We start from the raw sequence: 22459 nt of genomic DNA, 5'->3' as shown, positions 1-22459 counted from the left end.
TGTATGTGACAAAGGATAAAGAGAAGTACTCGTCCATGGTATCAGTTGAGGACTCCCGTGTGTGATGAATATGTTCTTAATATTACTTTGCGTGTTATGTTTCCGTGTGACGCTTGATTCAAACTATAATACTCTGAGAGAGAAGAAGGTGAGTCAGCCGTCTATCCAGCAACGCCACTTGGCTTGCATTGCACAGGATGACGTGCATATATCGTCCAGAGTTCGTAGTAGGAAAGAAAAGTTACGAAGTGGGGCAGTGTCGCGTGAAACTGGGATGAACACTAATTGAAGTGGGAAAGCTGAAAGTGATGTGATTATAATGTTGTGACTATTCCTTATTTGTATTCCATGTTGCAGTGTGGTGTATGTCATGTAATTATGTAATTTAAGTATGTGTGGTTTGCATGGGAGAGTAGCAAGGTAGTTTCAGAGGTAGTGGGTTATGCATGTTCCTTTTGTCCCGCTCGGTCTGGAGGAAAGTTTCGTGATGATGGTTGTGAAAGTATAAGTGTGAGAAATAGCAAAAAAAAAAAAAAAAAAAAAAAAAAAGATCCACCATCCTATCCAGAAATTGCACTGTAGCATTAAATAATTACGAGACCATAAGATAGAGAATCACCAATGTAAAGCCATGCCCACTGGGCGGAATTTCCCATGTGTCATTGTTGTAGGTTATAGAATTTGTGTGTTTAGGTTATAAAATTTATCGGAATAAATAAGATAGTGAAAAGAAAAAGATTGGTGGCCTTTTCCTTCGAATTGTATGTTGTCATGATATCCAGAATTTATAATGTGTGCGCCATTCATATTCACTGTGATGGCCACGTGTTGATAAAAGCCGTTAAATAAAAAAATAAAATGTGGTAGTGCCAGTGCGTAGTGATCAGTCAGAGTAGTGTAAATTACTAATAGTCAGATGTGCGTTTCCGTTGCGTAATATTCATACAGGAGAATAATTTGTAACTTAATTGTGAGTACTAGAGTTCATGTTACTCGATAAATAAGAATGAATCCACTCGCTTGGCAGACCACTCATCTTGCAGTCCTGACTGCTTGATGCCACAGTATGAGCAAGGCATGTGGGTGGCTCTCACTTCATATAACTATTCATCATCATTTATTATCACCCGCAAAAGAGGACACTTCATTATTCATATTACCATTTACTTCATACAACTATTCATACTATGGAGTTTCCCATTTCTAGAATATTTCATCAGTAAAACTAAGATGTGTGGTTCTGTCTGACAGCTTGCTCAATCACCTTGTATTCTGAAAGAAAATAATTAGTCAAGACTGCTATCATACGATGTGTATAGTATATTCTAGTTAATGCTTGTTAATTCTGATCCATTTACTCTTCACGACAAGTTATAGCATTTTCTTTCCTTCATTCTGATGGTAAAATTTCCGTTTGATAGTAAACCACTGTGGTTGTTTAATTTATCTCTTTTACACGTCATTGCTTTCTGAAAATGATGAATATGGATTAATATCTTGCATTTAAATCATGTACCCATTAAATAAAAACTTGTTTCTAGTGATTCAACTAAGCATACAGCATAGCATGACAGAAAACGTATTATGTCAAAAACATAGACAGTTTTCAAGTGCAAAAAATTTACACACAGTATCATGATGTAGTGGCAAAAAGTGTAGAACAGTCAAGATATTGAGATATCATAAGAAAAAATGTCAAAGTCAACTGGTGTTTGTTATATCTTAAAGATTAGATAGTGCATACAGACAAAAATTCTACTTTCGATAGGAAAACAATCATACACACACAAAAAAATGGAAAATGTGCACGGTCTGATACATAACGACAAGAAAAGCAACCTACTAACCTTACCTTGCCGGGCACTTGCCAGGAAAAAATATGATAGTCATCAGTAAGTGTTCATATAAATATCTGCAAATGGCATTACAGTGCGACAAATCAGAAAGTATGTTCATTCAATAAAGGGTTTAATATTGGAGACATGGTGATTGCCTTTGCTTTTTCTGGTTCTCAAAGTTACGACGTGTACTACATTTGGGTGAGGAATGCTGCGAATTCGATATGGACCTGCGTATAGAAGCTCAAATTTACTGCATCTACTCTTTCCTCTTTTGGATAAATAGTGCGTACGTACTAATATCTTCTGTCGTATGTGAAAGTCACGGCGTGTACAATCCTGTTTTTTCTGTCTTCTCCGGCGCTCTGCGGCACGTTTGATGTTGTTGAGCGCAATGTCAATTATTTCATGGTGGCGTAGTCGACGAGATGTAGGAAAAGATACCAGTTCTTTAATTTTGTTGGGTGGTTCAACATTTTTCAATATAACAGTCGGAGATAGCATAGTAGATTCATTTGGTATGGAGTTAATTACATCGTGGAATGAGAGTATGTGTGTGTCCCAATCAATATGTTTTTTGTGGCAGTATATTCTACATAGTTTACCAATTTCTGTCATTAGACGTTCACAAGGGTTCGAAGAAGCGTGATACTTGGATATATACACTCCTGGAAATGGAAAAAAGAACACATTGACACCGGTGTGTCAGACCCACCATACTTGCTCCGGACACTGCGAGAGGGCTGTACAAGCAATGATCACACGCACGGCACAGCGGACACACCAGGAACCGCGGTGTTGGCCGTCGAATGGCGCTAGCTGCGCAGCATTTGTGCACCGCCGCCGTCAGTGTCAGCCAGTTTGCCGTGGCATACGGAGCTCCATCGCAGTCTTTAACACTGGTAGCATGCCGCGACAGCGTGGACGTGAACCGTATGTGCAGTTGACGGACTTTGAGCGAGGGCGTATAGTGGGCATGCGGGAGGCCGGGTGGACGTACCGCCGAATTGCTCAACACGTGGGGCGTGAGGTCTCCACAGTACATCGATGTTGTCGCCAGTGGTCGGCGGAAGGTGCACGTGCCCGTCGACCTGGGACCGGACCGCAGCGACGCACGGATGCACGCCAAGACCGTAGGATCCTACGCAGGGCCGTAGGGGACCGCACCGCCACTTCCCAGCAAATTAGGGACACTGTTGCTCCTGGGGTATCGGCGAGGACCATTCGCAACCGTCTCCATGAAGCTGGGCTACGGTCCCGCACACCGGTAGGCCGTCTTCCGCTCACGCCCCAACATCGTGCAGCCCGCCTCCAGTGGTGTCGCGACAGGCGTGAATGGAGGGACGAATGGAGACGTGTCGTCTTCAGCGATGAGAGTCGCTTCTGCCTTGGTGCCAATGATGGTCGTATGCGTGTTTGGCGCCGTGCAGGTGAGCGCCACAATCAGGACTGCATACGACCGAGGCACACAGGGCCAACACCCGGCATCATGGTGTGGGGAGCGATCTCCTACACTGGCCGTACACCACTGGTGATCGTCGAGGGGACACTGAATAGTGCACGGTACATCCAAACCGTCATCGAACCCATCGTTCTACCATTCCTAGACCGGCAAGGGAACTTGCTGTTCCAACAGGACAATGCACGTCCGCATGTATCCCGTGCCACCCAACGTGCTCTAGAAGGTGTAAGCCAACTACCCTGGCCAGCAAGATCTCCGGATCTGTCCCCCATTGAGCATGTTTGGGACTGGATGAAGCGTCGTCTCACGCGGTCTGCACGTCCAGCACGAACGCTGGTCCAACTGAGGCGCCAGGTGGAAATGGCATGGCAAGCCGTTCCACAGGACTACATCCTGCATCTCTACGATCGTCTCCATGGGAGAATAGCAGCCTGCATTGCTGCGAAAGGTGGATATACACTGTACTAGTGCCGACATTGTGCATGCTCTGTTGCCTGTGTCTATGTGCCTGTGGTTCTGTCAGTGTGATCATGTGATGTATCTGACCCCAGGAATGTGTCAATAAAGTTTCCCCTACCTGGGACAATGAATTCACGGTGTTCTTATTTCAATTTCCAGGAGTGTAGATCGGAGAAATGTTTCTTGTTCGTAACATACGTGTCCATATAGCAGATCTAAACTGTGGTCCATTGTCGGAATTTACTTTCAATACATGCCCTACATGAAATAAAAAATGTTTTACAAATGAATTCGAAATTGATTTAGCAGTAGCTTTGCGTAACGGAGTGAAGGTAACAAATTTCGTAGTGAGTTCAACAGCGACAAAGATGTAGCAAGAACCTCTATTAGTTCTGGGAATCGGACCAAAAATGTCTACAGCGGCCATGTGTCTCAATTTAACGGGTACAATGGGATGTAACGGAGGAATATGTAAAAGTCGTGTCTGATTTAGCTTTCTGGCAGATTTTACATGACGCTAAAACTCGTAGAATACGTTTCTCCATGTTCGCAAAATAACAGTTCTGTCTCAGTATAAGAAAACATTTTCTGGCTCCGTAATGTGCGTAACTTAAATGAGTATACCAAATTAATTTGTTAACAAGTTCGTCAGGAATGCATAGTAACCAATTGTTGCTGTCAGGGTGAGAGTGGCGAAACAGAATGTTATTGCGTACAGTGTAATGGTTTCTGATGGTAACATTATTCCTATCTTGCCAAAGGTGTTTAATTTCTTTCCATACGTTGTCTTTGCTGTGCTCTTGTGCTATGTCTCGTAATGACGACGAAATGAAATTTTCAAATGCGACTTGTTGAATATACATGACGCTAAAATTTGCTTGGCAGAAGTTGGTTGCGATGTCTTGCTGATTGTTGCTGAGAGAACGGGATAGTGCGTCTGCTACAATATTTTGTGTACCGGGAATGTGAAAAATTGTAAAATTAAATTCCTGTAAATAAAGTTTCCATCTGCTTAATGTGTCATGTGTAAATTTAGCGGAAAGTAAAAACTGGATAGCTCTATGATCTGTGTAAAGAAAATGCCTAAATCTCGTAAATGCCCATACAACACATAATGTTTCAAGTTCTGTAACAGAATAATTGCGTTCAGCAGGTGACAGAATGCGACTCGCAAAGGCGATGTTTTTAATTACTGTAGTACCGTCTTCTTCAATTTCCTGAAAAATGTGTGCGCCTAAAGCTGTGTTAGAACTGTCGGTGGGAATGGAAAAATTTCTAGTAAGATCTGGATGTGATAAAAGTGGTGCGTTCAACAAAGCTTGTTTCAAATTAACAAATTCAGAATGTGCTTGGCTATCCCACGACCAAATAGTGTTTTTACCCGTCAATTGGCATAATCTGGGGGTGTCTAAAGCAGAGTAATGAATAAATTTACGGAAAAAGTTAATTAATCCCAAAAAGCTGCATAGTTGTTTCTTCGTCGTTGGAACAGTAACGTCACGTAAAGCTTGAAGTTTTTCCGGGTCAGGCGCAATGCCTTCTGCTGAAATTACATGTCCAAGAAATTTTAATGGAAGTTTTACCAAAGTGCGATTTGCTAAGATTAACTGTGAGTCCTTGAGCACGAAAAGTTTGCAACAGTTGTTCAAGAATCAAATTGTGTTCAGGCCAGTTAGCTTATGCGATAACGATGTTGTCTACATACGTTGTGATTCTGTCTTTCATGCAAAAGTGTGTATCGGATGTCGTCAAAACTAATAACATTTTCGTGAACAACATTCTGCGTGTCAAAAGTAGTGCTTACGTTGTTGGAAGATGCAACCTGTGCTGTATCTAGTCAAATTCTTTCTGGCGTGCTATCATTTGCGGGAGGATGCTGTGGCATCTCGACTATTTGTACTGTTCTGTTATTTCTTCCTGACGTATTATCTGTTGTTGTGGTTGATTCTGCTTCTGGTAAGACCGACTGTTATTAAACGTACGCTGAAAATTGTGCTCTTTACTTTTACGTCTGTCATAATAATCATTGCTATACGGCGCGTTGCGATAGGAACTGAAATGATGTGTCTTCTGTACGTAGTGATTTCCTTGTTGCTGTGCGTTACTATTTAGTGGAGCCGACGCTATACGTGTAGGCGGCGAAACATTAAAGGTTGTTTGACCTTGCAGACTACATTGTTGGTTAGGTATGCTAACCGGCTGGTTTTATTGCTGTTGTTAGGAAAAACCTCTATAGTTACCAAAATGTGGTTCCTGTTGCTGATAATTTTGACGATACTGATAATTAAAATTTTGTCACTTATTAAAATTACGCTGGTAGTTCTTGTCATTTCAAGAGTGTCTAATGAAAATTGTGACTTTCGGTAAAACTTGTCACATCAGGTTTTCTTCACTCATTCTTAATCCTAGATAGACCGATAGTTGAAGAGCTGTTTTGATAGATATAAAGGATAGTAGAAGAGAAGGCAGCAGTGCAAAAAACTAAAGATGAAATAGCACTACTACGTCTCGGGGCCCTGTGCACGCTGCGGCACATATTCATCGAAGCGTAATTAATCCCCTGAGGACTCTTACACGCTGCAAATAAATTTTAGTTTCTTCGTTACAGGCAATGGCGGTGAAAATTCAAAAGCAAATTGTTGTATCCAGTCCAAATGGTGTATTTGTATTCTGTCATTTTTAAATACCTTAAATTTTCTCAGCGATAGAAACTGTTTGTGATCAAAATTATCGTCTCTGTATGTCTGAACAGGTTCAGGATTGAATGATAATCTATTTGTCTGTGACTGTTCGGAATCTAAGTCACGTACTCTCTGTAAATTACATAAATTATATTGGCTGTGTGAGTGTGACAAATGTTCAAGATGTGGCATATGCTGTGACGTGTTAGAGACTGAAACATTTTTCATTTCTGTCACTTTAAAACGTTCGTCAATTTGGCTGTTCTGTTGTTCAAATTTCTTATCGACTTCCGCATCCAGAGTGCGTGAAACTTCTGCTGACATTAATTTAAACTCGTCGCGTAACTGTGTTGCGTTTTCAGAATACTGTTTAGCGACTGCACTACCTTCATCTCTAAGTGATTTAGTTGTAGCTGCATGTGTACTACTAAATTCTTGTGCAACAGATCGAATTTCTCCACTACTGTTTCTAGCACAAGCCTTAATTTCCTCACGTAATTGTTCTTTAATGTCATGACGTTGCACGGCAACGGCTCTAATCTGTTCACTAAGTTGTTTGCTCTGTTCATTAAGGTTGTCGTGTTTTTCATTCGGCTGTTTGAAACTTTCAGTAAGTTGTTTGATAGACCTGTCATATTTTTCATTGAGTTGTTTGTACGATTCATTAAGTCGTTTGAAATTGTCGTCTTGTTCTTTCTTCGACTGTTTGAGATTTTCATTAATTTGTAGAAATAATGCCATAACTTGATCCAAGCCAAAATTAGCGACTCTTTTCTCTGTGCTGTGTGGTGGTGTGTCTGCATTTGTCACGTTTTGAGTCACCATTTGGTCATTCTCTGATTCTTGAATAGGTTCGCACATTGGATGTGCACTGTTACTCACTACACCGGAATCAAATAAATCTGACATATTTTGAGTACATTGTTCACCTTCGTTAGAAACAATTATCTGTTCGTTTCGTAAATTTTGCAAATCAGGTGTGTCAAGCTGGGCAGCGTTCATTGTAACGGAACGTGCCGCGTCTTCATTTCCCGTTAAATTAAGTATGGACATAACTGAATGTGTTTGTTCATCATCTGGAATAAAATCATTACTAGTGGTCGGTACGCACTGATTATGTGTAATTAGAGGATTATCACTATTACACTGAGTGTCGCTAGTATTATCGGTCAAATAATTCGAGTCGGCTATTTCACTCATTGCACATCGCGATGTACTGTTAAAATTTTTTCGCGGCATTTTTCACAAATCAAAATTAAGCACAAAATCAATCAAAGTCAAAGGAATAATGGAACAAATACAATTACAACAACGAGCAATAACTTGCCGATGATCTGTGAAAGAAAGAGTGATAAATTAACAAATGCGTTGCGCCAGATGCAAACTACATTCAATATTAAGTAAATAAGAGCAGATAGATGACTACTTCTCAGAAATTCACAAAGAAAATACGATCCTGGCCGGTTGTCGCCAAGTGTAACCTCCCCACAAAAATCATTCACATTTTGTGTAACCTCAAAACAGAAAAATTCCTAAACTTCTCAACAGTAAAAAATTATAATTATGTCGTTCACATTCAGTGTAACGTCGCAACAAAAAAATAAATTCAGTAACCTGGTAATAATACAATGTAACTGACCTCTCAATTAAATTGTAGCTCACTTATAAATTTTCAATAATTGACTGTGAATTTGACCTGGTAAGTTTTGGACGTCAGCAGTGCTGCGTCATGGCCCTAAAAGGTCATTCTGATTAAAAAAAAAGAAAAATTCTTACCTCAATGAAGTCGCCGGAAAACGCATATATATCTGCTCTTACAATAAATTTTTCTAGCACAGCCGTGTGCAATGCTGGCCGATAGATTTGTCATTTATGAAAGGAAAACTCATTTTTCTTTTGCAATAATCGGGATGATCATGGATTGGAGAAATTAGTAAATTCTTTAAATTGAAATGAATGGTTGTTAAAAGTTATTTTTTTATGAGAAAGATTATTATTAGGACATTTTTAAAACATTTACCTAGGACTTGAGATAACAATACTACATATGCGTGAGGCTGCTTTTAACCTTATACAATAATGCTCAGGCTCCGGCATCGCTGCACCACGACCGGCCCAGCCAACACGATACACCAGACCAGACAGCTCGGTAGCAACAACTTACTGCTACAGCTACACAGTTCCTACTGCAGTCAACACTGCTCTCTGGTCTGAGAGTCTCTTATACCTTACATATCGCAGGCAGCGCGTGAGCAATACATCGAAATTACATCTGCTCGGACCTCTTACAACCTAGCGTTGCACGGTTGTGTTGTTCCAGTGTAAAGTATGGAACCCTGCGCAGACGGTCGGTCAGTGCAATTTAAGCAACGTGCAGTCATTGAATTCCTGACAGCAGAAGGTGTCACAGCAAAGGATATTCACCGGAGAATGGAAGCAGTTTATGGTGATTGTGTCGTTGGGCGAGTAGGTTTAAAGATGTTGAGGCGGGAACATCTGACCTGCGTGACAGACAAAGAGTTGGACGTCCTGTGACAGCAAACACCGAGTTTCACAATCAAAATGTTGACACATTGATTCAGGACGATCGTCGTATTCAAATGGTTCAAATGGCTCTGAGCACTATGGGACTCAACTGCTAAGGTCATTAGTCCCCTAGAACTTAGAACTAGTTAAACCTAACTAACCTAAGGACATCACAAACATCCATGCCCGAGGCAGGATTCGAACCTGCGACCGTAGTGGTCTTGCGATCGTCGTATTACTCAGAGAGATACTGCAAGCACAATCGGCATTTTACAAGAACGTGTGCTTGGCTGTCGGAAGATCCGTGCACGATGGGTACCCCAGACGCTGACTCATGAAATTAAAGCACTTGAAATTCGTCAGGAACTCCTCTCGTGTTACGAGAATGAAGGTGACGCCTTTCTCAATTCAACTGTGACAGGAGACGAAACGTGGGTACACCTTTACGACCCGGACACGAAACGTCAGTCTATTGAATATCGACACAAAGACTCGCCCAGAAAATTAATTTACGGACACAGCCCTCAGCTGGAAAAATCATGGCCACAGTGTTCTTGGACGCAGATAGTGTTATCCATGTTGATTTCCTCGATCGAGGAACAACAGAAAATTCAGAGCGTTACATCACAACGCTGTGAACCCTGAAACGACTACTAACAAGGGTCCGAAAGGAAGAGGGAACTGTTGCCCTACAGCATGATAATGCCAAACCACACACTTCACCTGCCACCACATCAGAGCTTCAGAGACTGAATGTCACCACCGTACAGTGTGCTCCATACAGTCCACATTTAGCACCGTCTGACTTCCATCTGTTCCCGATAATGAAAGACGATCTGCGGGGACATCGTCATGCTTCTGATGAAGACGTTGACAGAACTGTGAGACTGTGGTTGCGGAAACAGAGTGTCGACTTCTTCCGTGACGGCTTCAGAAAACTTGTTCATCGTTGGCAGATATGTATCCAATTGGCTGGTGATTATGTTCAAGTGGCTCTAAGGACTATGAGACTGAATATCTGAGGTCATCAGGTGATTATGTGGAAAAGTGAATATTGGCAATTAAACATCACATTCTAAAGATTATTAATGCGTTTGATTTATTAAAAATATTCCCATCCCTACTCGATTAACGAAGGTGGAGGCATTACTTTTCATTCAACTCTCGTATTACTATTCTTTTTTGTTATTACGATTATTATTATTACATGATATGTTCAAGGATTTTGTGTAGCTTTTGGTTTCAGTTATTATCCGATATTTATCAGCTCACTGAGTAGCTGTTTATTGTGTATTATTACTTTATTTGCGTAGTAGTTTTCATGACAGGTAAGGACGTGTCTGTCCTTTCTGATTTTTATTATGCTCATAACTTTTTCAACTCTGCTTAGCCAATGATACCCTCATTTAGGATGGTCTGCAAATATTGAGTGGTCTAGCTCTATTTAAATGCCTTGATTTATTCTTTATATCTTATGTCAACTGTCCTACAGTTACCGCTATATTGTTCTGTCAGACTCAGTCACTGAGTTATAAGATTCCGGAGGACTGGTATTTGTCTGATTTGGGTTTTGGCTTTTAGGTATTCATGTACGGAATTATTTTTTATGTAGGCAATATTTATACTCTGTTTTATTAATACATTACCTACTTGTATTTTGTATGACCATTTATTATGGTAGATCATTGTATACCAATTCGTTGTAGTTGCACTGCTTGAATTATTTTTACCATCGTTTATATACGTCGAAATATTTAGTACAGCTGTGCATCGTCATCAATGTTTGTTGCTTGAGACATGCATATATGTCTCGAGGAACAGACATTGTGACATAATTATTTATAAATGCGTTGTCAATGTGTCTGCATGTATGTGGTTTGACTAGTTTGTTTCACCTTCTCTATCTTTACAGTAGTACGCAGTGCTGGAAATCAACGTGATAGCAGGAAGAAATCATCAGGGCCAAACGAGAAAATACATAAGATATGTGCAACCATCGTCACTTCCTTACGCAAGCGAAAACTGGACATAAAAAGCCGTAAGTAAAAAAAAAATTCATTCTTATTATCTTTGAAAATGTATTGTTCTTATACCTTAAAGCAGCTCAAAACTGTAAATTTTTCACTGCAGACCACTGAAGATGTTTTACATGAATAAACTGATAGACATATGCTGATGCAAACACGAAATTTAGTAACTTCCCAGACGGATTTTTGATATTTTTATTAACTGTAAAGCAACTAGGGACACTACGTCCACACAAATGAAAATTTTTAAAAAATGCCTAAATTATGACACGTGCACAAAACCGAAAACAAATACAACAACAAACTGACATATGAGAATACAGCCCCCACAAAATATTTGTCACTCTTGATGATTGTTGTGGATTATAGTCGACTCTGTTTTTTCTTCGGATGAAATGTATGTAGCTAGATGTGAAACTGGAATCCTTATTTTCATGAATGGTTCTTCAAGTAGTAAAAATAATCAGCACAACTGTCACTAAGTAAAATAACTTCAGTACCTCAACCATGGTCTGAATAAATGTCATTCATAGAGAGAAAGATTACCGTATACTTTAATAGCTCAAATATTTGGCTTGGGCTCTGAAATATCCGAAGCTTCAGAAGAATTTTAGCGCTGTGCCAACTAGATTTGCTGGAAACCTCAACTAATAATTGAACCAGCAGTGACCCCTGCTGGGGAAATACACCAGGGCAAACATGGGTCCAGAAATCACCAGTGTATGTCATTAACCAGTTTGACATTAATAACACGAAATATGCGATAACCACAGGTGCACTCAAGGAGGGAAAGAGGAGCCCTGTCCCCTCTAATAATTCCTCTTTTATGTAACCTATGAAATGTGTTTCCTATTACATGACAAATCTCGAAACTGACCAGTCAGTTCATATAATTGGAATTTTAGGATCTTCCTTCCACCCTACCTCTAAATTTTACATGAGGCAGAATTTTAATACACATTATGTTTCGTAGAACATATAATTATTGCGGTTTACTTCAGAATAGTGCGCTAAAGTTGATACTAGTGTATATATTAATTTTGTGAGGTTTCCCACTTTGGAGAGACACAATGAATGCAGAATATGATTAAGTAATTACTGAAAAGTTGCAGACGATTGTTGTGAGAGATTTTGACCAACCAAGCTAGCACACAATAAAGAAAATAGTTCATTAAATTATATACAATGTGATTCAGATTACACTTTGAATCAGTAGCGTCTAGTAAGCACAACCGACGTTCTTTTCTTTTATCTATACAGACTAAGTTAATAATTTATAATCTTAAAATGACGGGTTTCCATTGTAGTGCATAATAGTTTTCGGACGTCATGTTGTAGCATATAGAATCTTGTAGAACATGAAGCGCGTGTGCCTCAAGTATTAAAAGGTTCCTAATGCTGAAAAAACTACTTGTAGATCTTCATGTCAGTTTTTTATTGGTATCCTACCACTGTTAATCGAGAATTTGGCAGCAAAACTTACTTCAAAACGAGCGTGTACTCACCACAGTACAGAACCGTTACACATAAAAAAATAAAGTTATATGAATCAGAATGTAGGTCATTTAGTTCTGCTGCAAAGGCATCAGTATATTTATGTATGTTGAAATTCATTCATTATTTACATGCACTTAAAGTAAGTTAGATGAATAACCTCTATCTGTTTCAGATGGGTAATCTACTAATATTCTCCCTAGATAATGGAAGGTAATGTATATGTTGCAATGCAAACATTACACTCTCTCACCTCCATGACCCAGTAGATATAACAAGTATTCATGTAATTTCAGCTCTGAAAAAGTTTCTTAATTAAAAACTGGTTCAACCAGATACTACTGCACCGCTATTAGCACTCTGGAATGGATACGTGCCACAGTTAAAAACTGTTTCCGTTAAACTAAAAAGTGACTACCTTTCTCTTACAGATTTTATTAGCAATGTATGATGAGTTTCGAGGCTATAATGTAGCACTACCGTCAGATGCACATATAATGGGGGTAATGGTGATTATCCATCATAATGTCATTATAGCAACTATGGCTACGAGGGTTATTAAATCAGTCAAGAAGCCTAGGAGAGTGGTTTTGCTACATAGATCAGATAAGCAGTTGTTAGCTCACTTAGACAGTGAGTTGACATCACTTACTTCCAGTAAGATGGCTGTAATCATGGGCAAAGTTTACGCACATTGAAAGCGTGGTCTGGAGAGTTATGGGCCTAGTAAGTGTCAAAGTTAGGCGTCAGTATTCCTACGGGAATTTGGCCACTGATTCTGTTGTGGTGTCCAAACACAAAGTCTAAACCTGAGATATTATTGTCGCGAGTAGTGGCGAACGAACAGTTCCTGAGAGTAGCCGGAAGGCGTCAGACGCAGCGTTCGGTGGAGAGAAGCCCGTGACACAGAGGTCGCAGCCTGCCGTGACCGTGCTAATAGCACGGTAACGGCCGCCGGAGGAGGCTTTGGTATTAATTGAGGATTTCGGTAATTTTCCTTTTTGCTGCACGTAGTGCAATAGAGAAATTTTGTCAGATTTGTCTATGCATACATTGAGAGCAATATTCGTATCTGTGTTGTGGCCAGAGGCGTGATTATTGATTATATTGTCACGTAGAGGAAGGTGTAAGTAGATGAATGACGAACACAAAGTTCACTTAACGAAGGTTTGTTCAGCACTTACACATACAAGAGCGCGGAGCGAACTGCCTACGGCCAGGACACATACGGTATATATACAACAACAGAACATTCCAGTACAATGATTCTTGCCATTTGTGGATTCTTCTAGAATGTACTCGAACCGAATACAGAAATTAAAATTTTTGAGCTCTGGAGAGTTTTGAACCCACGACCCTCCATGCAACAATCCACTATCTTAACCACTACACTACAGCGACTACGCTGCTCTGCGTGTTTAGCGATATTACTCCATCCGTAAGAGAACAGCGTCTCGGTGTTACGTCCTCCTAGTCCAGTAACGAGTGATCTGTCCTGCATACTCCTACTACCGATGACTGATGTTCACCCTGGCGGTGATCTTCTTAGAAGTCCCCTTGCCGTTACTTCTCCGTTACCTTTCCGTTGTTGCCTGTCGCTGGTGCTTCGAATTTACCCTGAGTTGCAGGATCCGTATAGGGCTTCATTCGAAAGACGTGGAACGTACCTCTGACCTTTCGTCGTCTTGTGTCGGGGTCGAAATCTTCAACTTCATTAGCACTATCAGACAACTGTCTTACAACCGCATAAGGTCCAAAGTAGCGCCTGAGGAGCTTCTGAGAGAGACCAACCTTCCGAACAGGAGTGAAGATCCAGACGAGGTCACCAGGCTGGTGGACATCAGGGTGGTGGCTCGCGTCGTACCTTCGGCGATCGTTTTCTTGAGCCTGCAGCGTGCGAATTCGGGCTAACTGCCGAGCTTCCTCAGCTCTGATTAACATTTGGCCGATGTAGTCGTCGTCCTCGTCATCAAGATGTAACGGAAACACAGTGTCCATTGTCGTCGTTGCCACAGGCCCATGCACCAGGAAGAATGGGGTAAATCATATGGTGTCTTGTTTGGCGGTGTTGTAGGCAAACGTCAAGAAAGGTAGCACCTCATCCCAGTTGCTCTGCTCAACACTGACGAACATTGATATCATGTCGGCCACGGGCTTATTAAGGCGTTCAGTAAGCCCGTTAGTTTGCGAATGGTAGGCAGTCGTCATGTGATGAGTAATGTTGCACCAACGGTTCATTTCTGTCATAAGATTCGATTGAAAAACTTTCCCTCAATCCGTAATTAACGACCTTGGGGCTTCGTGATTTAATACAACGCCTTCTACGATGAATTAGGCTACCACGAATGCTTCGGCTGTTTTCACGGCTGAATCATTGCGCTTCAGAAAATCAGTTCAAACAATAATCCATCTATTAGCACTAGCAGACGTTGGAAATCGTCCGAGGAGGTCAATTCCAACACGCTGGAAATGTATTTCGGGTGGTGGAATTGGTATGAGTCGGCATGGTGGTTTCTGGGGAACTGCCTTTCCCCTCTTTCACTCTCGAAAGTGCGGCACATACTGATGGACACTCCTAAATAAACCTGCCCAGAAAAATCTCTTGCGGATGCTACCTTATGTCTTAATAAATCCTAAATGCCCGGCCTTATGTGTCTCATGGAATATTCTGTAGATCATCTAAGCGCATGTGTTTAGGAATCACTGGTTACCGCCTCTTTCCAAATGTATCAAAGTTTTTCTTCCAAAAGAATCCATTAACTACCTTAAATTGTTCTTTCACATCCTCTGACCGATTTAAGGCAAGGATAATTTGATATATCTTGACCTCCTGCTTCTGGTCAGCAGAGAGATTATAGATTGATTGTATTGTCACGTAGAGGAAGGTGTAAGTAGATGAATGACGAACACTAAGGTCACTTAACGAAGGTTTATTCGGCACTTGCACATACCAGAGCGCGGAGCAAACTGCCTCCGGCCATAACACATACGGTACGGTATATATACAGCTACAGAACATTCCAGTACAATGATTCTTGCCATTTTTGGAATGTACTCGAACCGAATATAGCAATAAAATTTTTTGTTTTAGGTGAGTTTTGTACTCACGAGCTTCAAGGCAACGATCTACTATAATAACTACTACACTAAGGCGACTGCACTACTCGGTTTCTTCTGCGACATTATACACTGTGGAATAATTAATGTTGTTGCTAATCATACACTCAAACAAAGGGAAAGATCTGTGGAAGGATTGTCTGTGTTTAAATAACCAATGTTGTGAATATAGTAAATTGAAGTCTTCATTGGCCTCTTTATTTTTTTCACCACTTAAGGCTTGTTGACTAAACCCCTGCTGATCATTCAATTTGTTAATAAGAAATATCAGTAGTTGTATCAGTAGTTGTGACCATTCACCGCACTCTGCATGGACCGCAGTGTTTCTTTTGAACTACTTTAGCAGTTCAAGCTACAAGACGAGGTAAGATACCTGTTACGTATAGGAGCATTGTTGCATTAATAGTTAGGGGAAGCTAGGAAATATTTTTAAAATCGCATTCAAATACAAGAGAATTAGATCATTCATGATATATAGGAAGAGTGATAAATTCTTTATTTTTCGTTCTCAATCAAAATACTAATATTGTCAGAGATGGATGGAGCTTTACACATTTCTCTACCTATTTCACCAGAACAATAGTAATTACAAATAAAGAACTAAAATCAATTTTCAAGTGGATAAAAAGTGAAAAAGATCCGCCATGGTTTAAGAACGAGATTCGGAAGATGCTTAGGAAGCAGAGGCTGTCGGACTCTCCATTCAAAAGAGAAAGTACATATAACGACAGGCAAAGTTTAGTAGAGATTCGCGCGTCTCTGAAAAGATCTATACCAGAAGCATACAACTAGTACCACCGTCACACCTTAGCAAAAGATCTGGCAGAGACCCGAGAAAATTCTGGTTCTATGTCAAATCGCTAAGTGGGTCTAAGGCTTCCATAGTCCCTTGTTGACCATCCTGGTGTAGCAGTTCAAGATAGTAAAACGAAAGCCGATGATTTAAATTTAACGTTCACGCAGGAGAATCGTACAAACATGCGCTCTATGACATTGGCCCTATACCTAGCTTGCATTTATCGTGCATCTGTCGCCCAGCGCAAAGCATCAGGCGACTGGAAAAAAGCACACGTGAATCCAGTAAATAAGAAGGGCAAAAGAACGAACCCGTAAAATTACAGAAAAATATCCGTAACTAAAGTTTTCTGCAGAATCCTTGAACATGTTCTCGTTTCGAATAAAATAGACTTTCTTGAGACTGCCAAGCTTACGTCCACGAATCAGCATGGTTTTAGGAAGCATCGCACGTGCAAAACTCGGCTTGCCCTTTTCTCACTTCATGTACTGCGAACCGTGGATGAAGGGTAACAGGCAGATTTCACTATTTTAGATATCCGGAAAACATTTGACACGGTCCCCGATAGTAGGCTGTTGATGATGGTAGGAGCTTAAGGAATAACTTCACAGATACGTGAGTGGCTCAAAGACTTCTTAAGTAATAGAACCTAGCATGTTGTCCTCGGCAGCGAATGTTCATCAGGGACAAAATTATCGTTGTGAGTGCTCCAATGAGGTGTTATAGGAGCTCTGTTGTGCTCTATATACATAAATGCACAGACTTTACTTAGATAGTAGTTTCTTTGGGTGCATACCTTAATGTACGTAATGTATACATGTACAGTTCTTCACACACTTAGAAATTTACATATGTTGGGAAACATAAGAAACATTAAATAAAGGGCAAGGAAAATAAAGAAAAACGCAGAGAAAAATTATATCTCACAATCAATTAGATGCTTGGTGCGGTCGCTGTTGATGAGGTTTTAGGCAAGTAACACGTTCCATTTCTGATGCGCAGTCATTTCTTACTGTAGAACGAACGTATCAAGACATCTAATAATCAAGAAATGTAAATTTCTATTTTCTAAATGTCACTGGATGAATTCCAGGACGTTATAAAAATGGTAAATGTATTACCTTGTGACGATTCTATTACTTTCATCAGTTCGGTCAGCAGTCTGTTATGAAATAGGTCACGCATTATTCATTTCACGTTTGGATGAAATACGGTGGACTTCTGTACTTAGAGAGTGGTTTTCATGTAGAATTCTTCGAAATAAGATAAATAACTACCAATGGGATATTTTCTTAGAACTGGCATTTGCAACGAACAGGTTTCTGGTTTACGAATGGTCTGTAGATAAGTATGAAAGTGAAACAGAAATATTTATATGTTTTATTTCGAAGAACACCTCCTTTTTGAATAATTCACCATGAATTACATTTAAAGGGGTTAAAAGTACATACGTGTTCAGTCAGTCCTTGTTGGACCATGTGTTCCATACTGCCCGCATACATACAGAAATGAGCTCTTCCATTAGGAACGTGTTATCGAAGTCAGAGACAGTAATGGTCTGATGTGAGGTAGATCTTATGCGATGCTGCAACACAGGCTAGCTACTGCCCAAGCCTCAACACCAATTGTTGACCTCGGCGCCAGATCGGTAACGGGGACTATATTAACAATTTACTCAGTCAGCTGTGAGAATGAAATCTTCCCAGTGATCGGTATGGAGCGCCCCCAGCAAATCTTGTTACTTGGGACGCCCAGGTATGCTGACCGCTATCGACTGTATTCGTGATACAACTTGCTGACCACTCTTGAACATTTTCTGGGCTTGGTTATGCTTTGCAGAAAACTGAGCAATTGACAAAAATGTGGAGAAAGTTACATATGTAGATTAAGTATGCAAATTTATGTGACTAACGGTGAGTGGAGTCGAATTAAATTATCGATATTTCATAACGCATTCAAGCAATTTACACAAAGTTCACATTCAGTAAAGTCCTCGTAAATTACTGTTCCAGGATCTACGTAAGTAACTGCTCAGAGAGGTGACCCTATTTATACAATTATGTGGACAAAAAGTACTACTCTACAATTTTCAGACTGATATGTGCATTACACATTCACAACGAATCCATGCTCACGAGGTGGTACATTAATTTTTTCTCTGCTACGTGCTATCGGACAGCTTCTTCTTATTTCACTGCCGTCGCCATACAGAAGGTTGACAACCCTCATAGAGTATTCATACCTCTCAGCTGTTCTACTCAAGGTGTGCTGGATGTAGAACAATGCCCGGAGATTCTATGAGCAGGAATCTCTTCCCAACTGGGGCTACGATTCCGTTCCATCTTTCCTTCAGTGACAAGCCAGATGACGCAGTTCATCTCGCTTCGAAAAGATGTCCCAAAATACGCTGCATTTCCATGCGTGATGGTAGATAAGACATCAGACTTTTTACCAATACTGTGAAGTATTTCGTCGTTGGTCACCATTATGTCCATATAGTTGTTCACGTACGGGGAAACATCCACACTTCAAATGTCCTTGGCCTACTCTCAGACGAGTTTTGACTGGTCATACTTCTACTCTATACAGGTATGAACACTTGAAAATTCACCACCGGCTGTTCAAGTCAAGATTACCGCTGCCTATCAGATGTTTAAGTTTTCGAAACATTCTCCCTGCAATTCACGTTCTAGATTTTATCAGGACTGAACCCATTTTTCGTGCAGTCAGCCTCCTAGGTATTTCAATTTGGTTTTCCCATTTCCTAACCGTACTTCCTGACATCTGTAGCCTTCGTTCTATAGGAATTAATGTGAAGCCCACACTATTTTTTGGTCACGTTTACTCTGTATATAATGACACACACGGTGTGCAAGGTTTTCAGCAAGTACTTTAGTACCATCTGCATAGTGGATATTGTTTGAACATTTACCATTCATCTATAGTTATTTGTTGATACCATCCAGGGCATTATGAAAATTTTCTTCAGCCTGTAGGTTGAAGAGTGTTACAGATAATATATATCCGTATGTTAAACCTTTCAGTACTCTGATGTTGTCTGCAGCCTCGCCTTCAAACTTGAACTGGGTTGTTTAGGTATATTAGTGTTTTAATTATCAGTGCTTTTCAGTTTCCAATGATAGAAAAGGATGAGATGTTTCAATTTTTTCAAATGGCCTTTCATAATCAACAATGTACAGGTGGGTGCCGAGCCGAGTAGACGCACCAGCAGCGGTAGCCGAGCAGCACTTGTCTGATAAAAAGTAATTTAATTTCTTTTTCTCGTGCTTCTGCAGAGAATTAAACTATACCTGTGTATTTTACTGTATATACTATTCGTTAGCAATTTTTTTTACTGTAAGTTTTAGATTTTGCGTTAATCTTGGTGAATAATTTTGTGTAAGGCGGCTTCCTGGTGTAATTTTCCCGCCGTTCGCACCGGCACGTTACGCCACTTAGTTTAAATCCCGTACTGGTACACATCATACAGTTTAGATCACTGCATTCTAGTTTGCATACCTATCTCGTGTAGAAGCTTTCGGGTAAACAGAGATTCTAGTAACATGTAACTGTAGTGCATCCACTTCTGTAGAGAAATTTCTTTCTGTTCAAGAGCTTGCCGTCTCAGGACATAGCGAGAAATCTGCAGAGCAGTTTTTAGTGTTTCTTTATTCTCCTCGTTACATTTTGCATAGATTCCAAACTCAATAGCGCCATTTGAGATCTTATATGTATAGAGGGGTTCAAAAAATGTATCCATTGTTTACAAGTCCACAACTGGCAAGCTAATTGACGGAGTTGTCTTATCTTTGGTAGTGTAATAGTCTGTAGTTCCGGCAATCGCCACACAAGCGTTGCGTTGCGTTGTTTTGTTTTGTCAGATGACAGTCGCCAGATAGTCACTATTTTGTTCTTAGTTGCACCTGGTTACTCGAGTTAACATGACTGGCGCAAGGCTTACATTCGATGAAAGGAAGTCAGCTTTGAAGTGGTATTTTAACTACGAAAATATTAATGAAGTTCAACGGCAATGGCGAAATGAGTATCAAACAGAGCCACCGACACGTTTAACGATTCGTCTCATTCGAGACAAATTTCAAGCCGAAGGCTGTGTTAAAGATGTACACAAACAACGATCTGGACGACCTGTAACAGTAACAAGTCCAGCTAACTCCCGTCGTTTGTTACAACAATTCACTCGCTCACCACAGAAGTCTGTGAGACGATGTGCCCATGAAACTGGAGTGAGTCGCTCAAGTGTTCGGCGAATTTTCAAGACAGCGAAGTGAAAGTACTGCATCCCACTATTGCTACACGCAATGAACGAGGACGACCCCGGATCGTAAAATGGAGTACTGCGAGTGGTTTACTAACATGGTGCGCAACGATGAAGAGTTTGCAGAGATGATTGTGTGGTCGGATGAGGCACAGTTCAAACTCAGTGGTACAGTAAATCGCCACAATTGCATCTACTGGGCCGCCAAAAATCCGAACGTCCATGTAGACAAAGCCGTGAATTTGCCAGGAGTAAATGTGTGGTGTGGGTTGTCTTATCGGGGCTTCATTGGGCCGTTCTTCTTTGACGGCACAGTTACCGGTGAGGTGTACCTTCAGAAGTTTCAGACATCCATTTTACCTGCCATTCGGGACTTGTATGGAGACGGAAGAGTTTACATTCAACAAGATAGTGCCCCAGCCCCGAAAATCGACCAGGAAGATGGATAGGCCGTACAGGTGCTCTGGAGTAGCCACCACGTTCCCCAGACCTAACTCCTCTGGACTTTTACCTGTGGAGAACACTAAAGGACGTAGTTTATCGACAAAAGCCACGCACGTTGGATGAACTCCGAGAATCCGTCTTACATTCATGTGCAAATATACAACTGAACACGTTTCAGTCAGTAGTTCGTGCTACAGTTCGGCGGCATCGTTTGTGTGTGGATGTTAATGGTGACCATTTCGAACACCAGTTATGTCTTTCAGTTGGACTTTAAGCTACATTTCCACCAACAATGAGACAACTCCGTCAATTAGTTTGTAAATTATGGACTTTTAAACAGTGGATACAATTTTTTGGATCCCTCTGTATTTTTAAACACTACAATATGGCTCGGAACTGTCCTTTTTTTGAGCCGCCACAAGGAGAACTGGCTGCTGTGCGTAACGGCTGGAGGCAGCGTTGGCTACCGTCGACATGCTTCTGCCAAATGCTCAAAGTTGCGGCAACATCTGGGAACTAGGGACAAGACACACGACACCTTTGATGCCGTTGGAATTCTCTGGTGACACGGGTGTCGCTGCATATTCTGATACGCAACATCTGACCGATCTGCCCTCTCTCAGGAATGGGCTACAGACAGTGGTGGGTTCGCGTATAACTGAACGGAAGGCGAAAGCGGGAGAAGGTCGCGCAGTTGGCTCCCTGCGCCTTAGAAAATCTTACGAGGTGATACCCTGTATTGATGATAACTCTGAGCTAGCAGGGGATGCCTCTCCTGTTGGGCCAGCAGTCGACTTTCCTCCCCACTTCTGACAAGTGCAGAGGGTGGTTATGTTTGTCACTGGGAGCTTCAATGTTAGGATGGTGATGGTGTCCCTCAGGGAAATAGCAGGCAAGGCAGAAAAGAACGCAAGTGTGCACTCAGCATGTCTGTCAGTGGGTACTGTTCGCGATGTGGAAGACGCCCTTCCGACACTATCGAGCGCACTGGGTGCAACCGGCTGCATAGAGTGGCACATGATGGCACGCATTACATCTATTGCTTGGGTTCTGAGGGTATCCTAGGCTCCTTTCGGCGGATGGCTGATAACGGTGAAGGTAACTAGCACGCAGGGTGCAGGCTAAAACCGTCGGCACACGGACGGTCCATCTGAACGTTGAGCGTTCCGGGTTTTTGACGTCATAGCGTGGAATAGCAAGTTCGGGAGTCTTTCCGAACGTGCAGACTAATATCGAGCATGTCAGATATTCTGAGCGTGCGTGTGAGCTTTGACGAACCAGGTGGCACAACGCCACCTACGTCACACGCACGCCATCTCCCTTCAGCATGGGGTTGCGA

The sequence above is a fragment of the Schistocerca nitens genome, chromosome 2 (genome assembly GCF_023898315.1).
Source record: "Schistocerca nitens isolate TAMUIC-IGC-003100 chromosome 2, iqSchNite1.1, whole genome shotgun sequence".
NCBI classification, from domain to species: domain Eukaryota; kingdom Metazoa; phylum Arthropoda; class Insecta; order Orthoptera; family Acrididae; genus Schistocerca; species Schistocerca nitens.
This window is presented reverse-complemented; position numbering follows the sequence as displayed.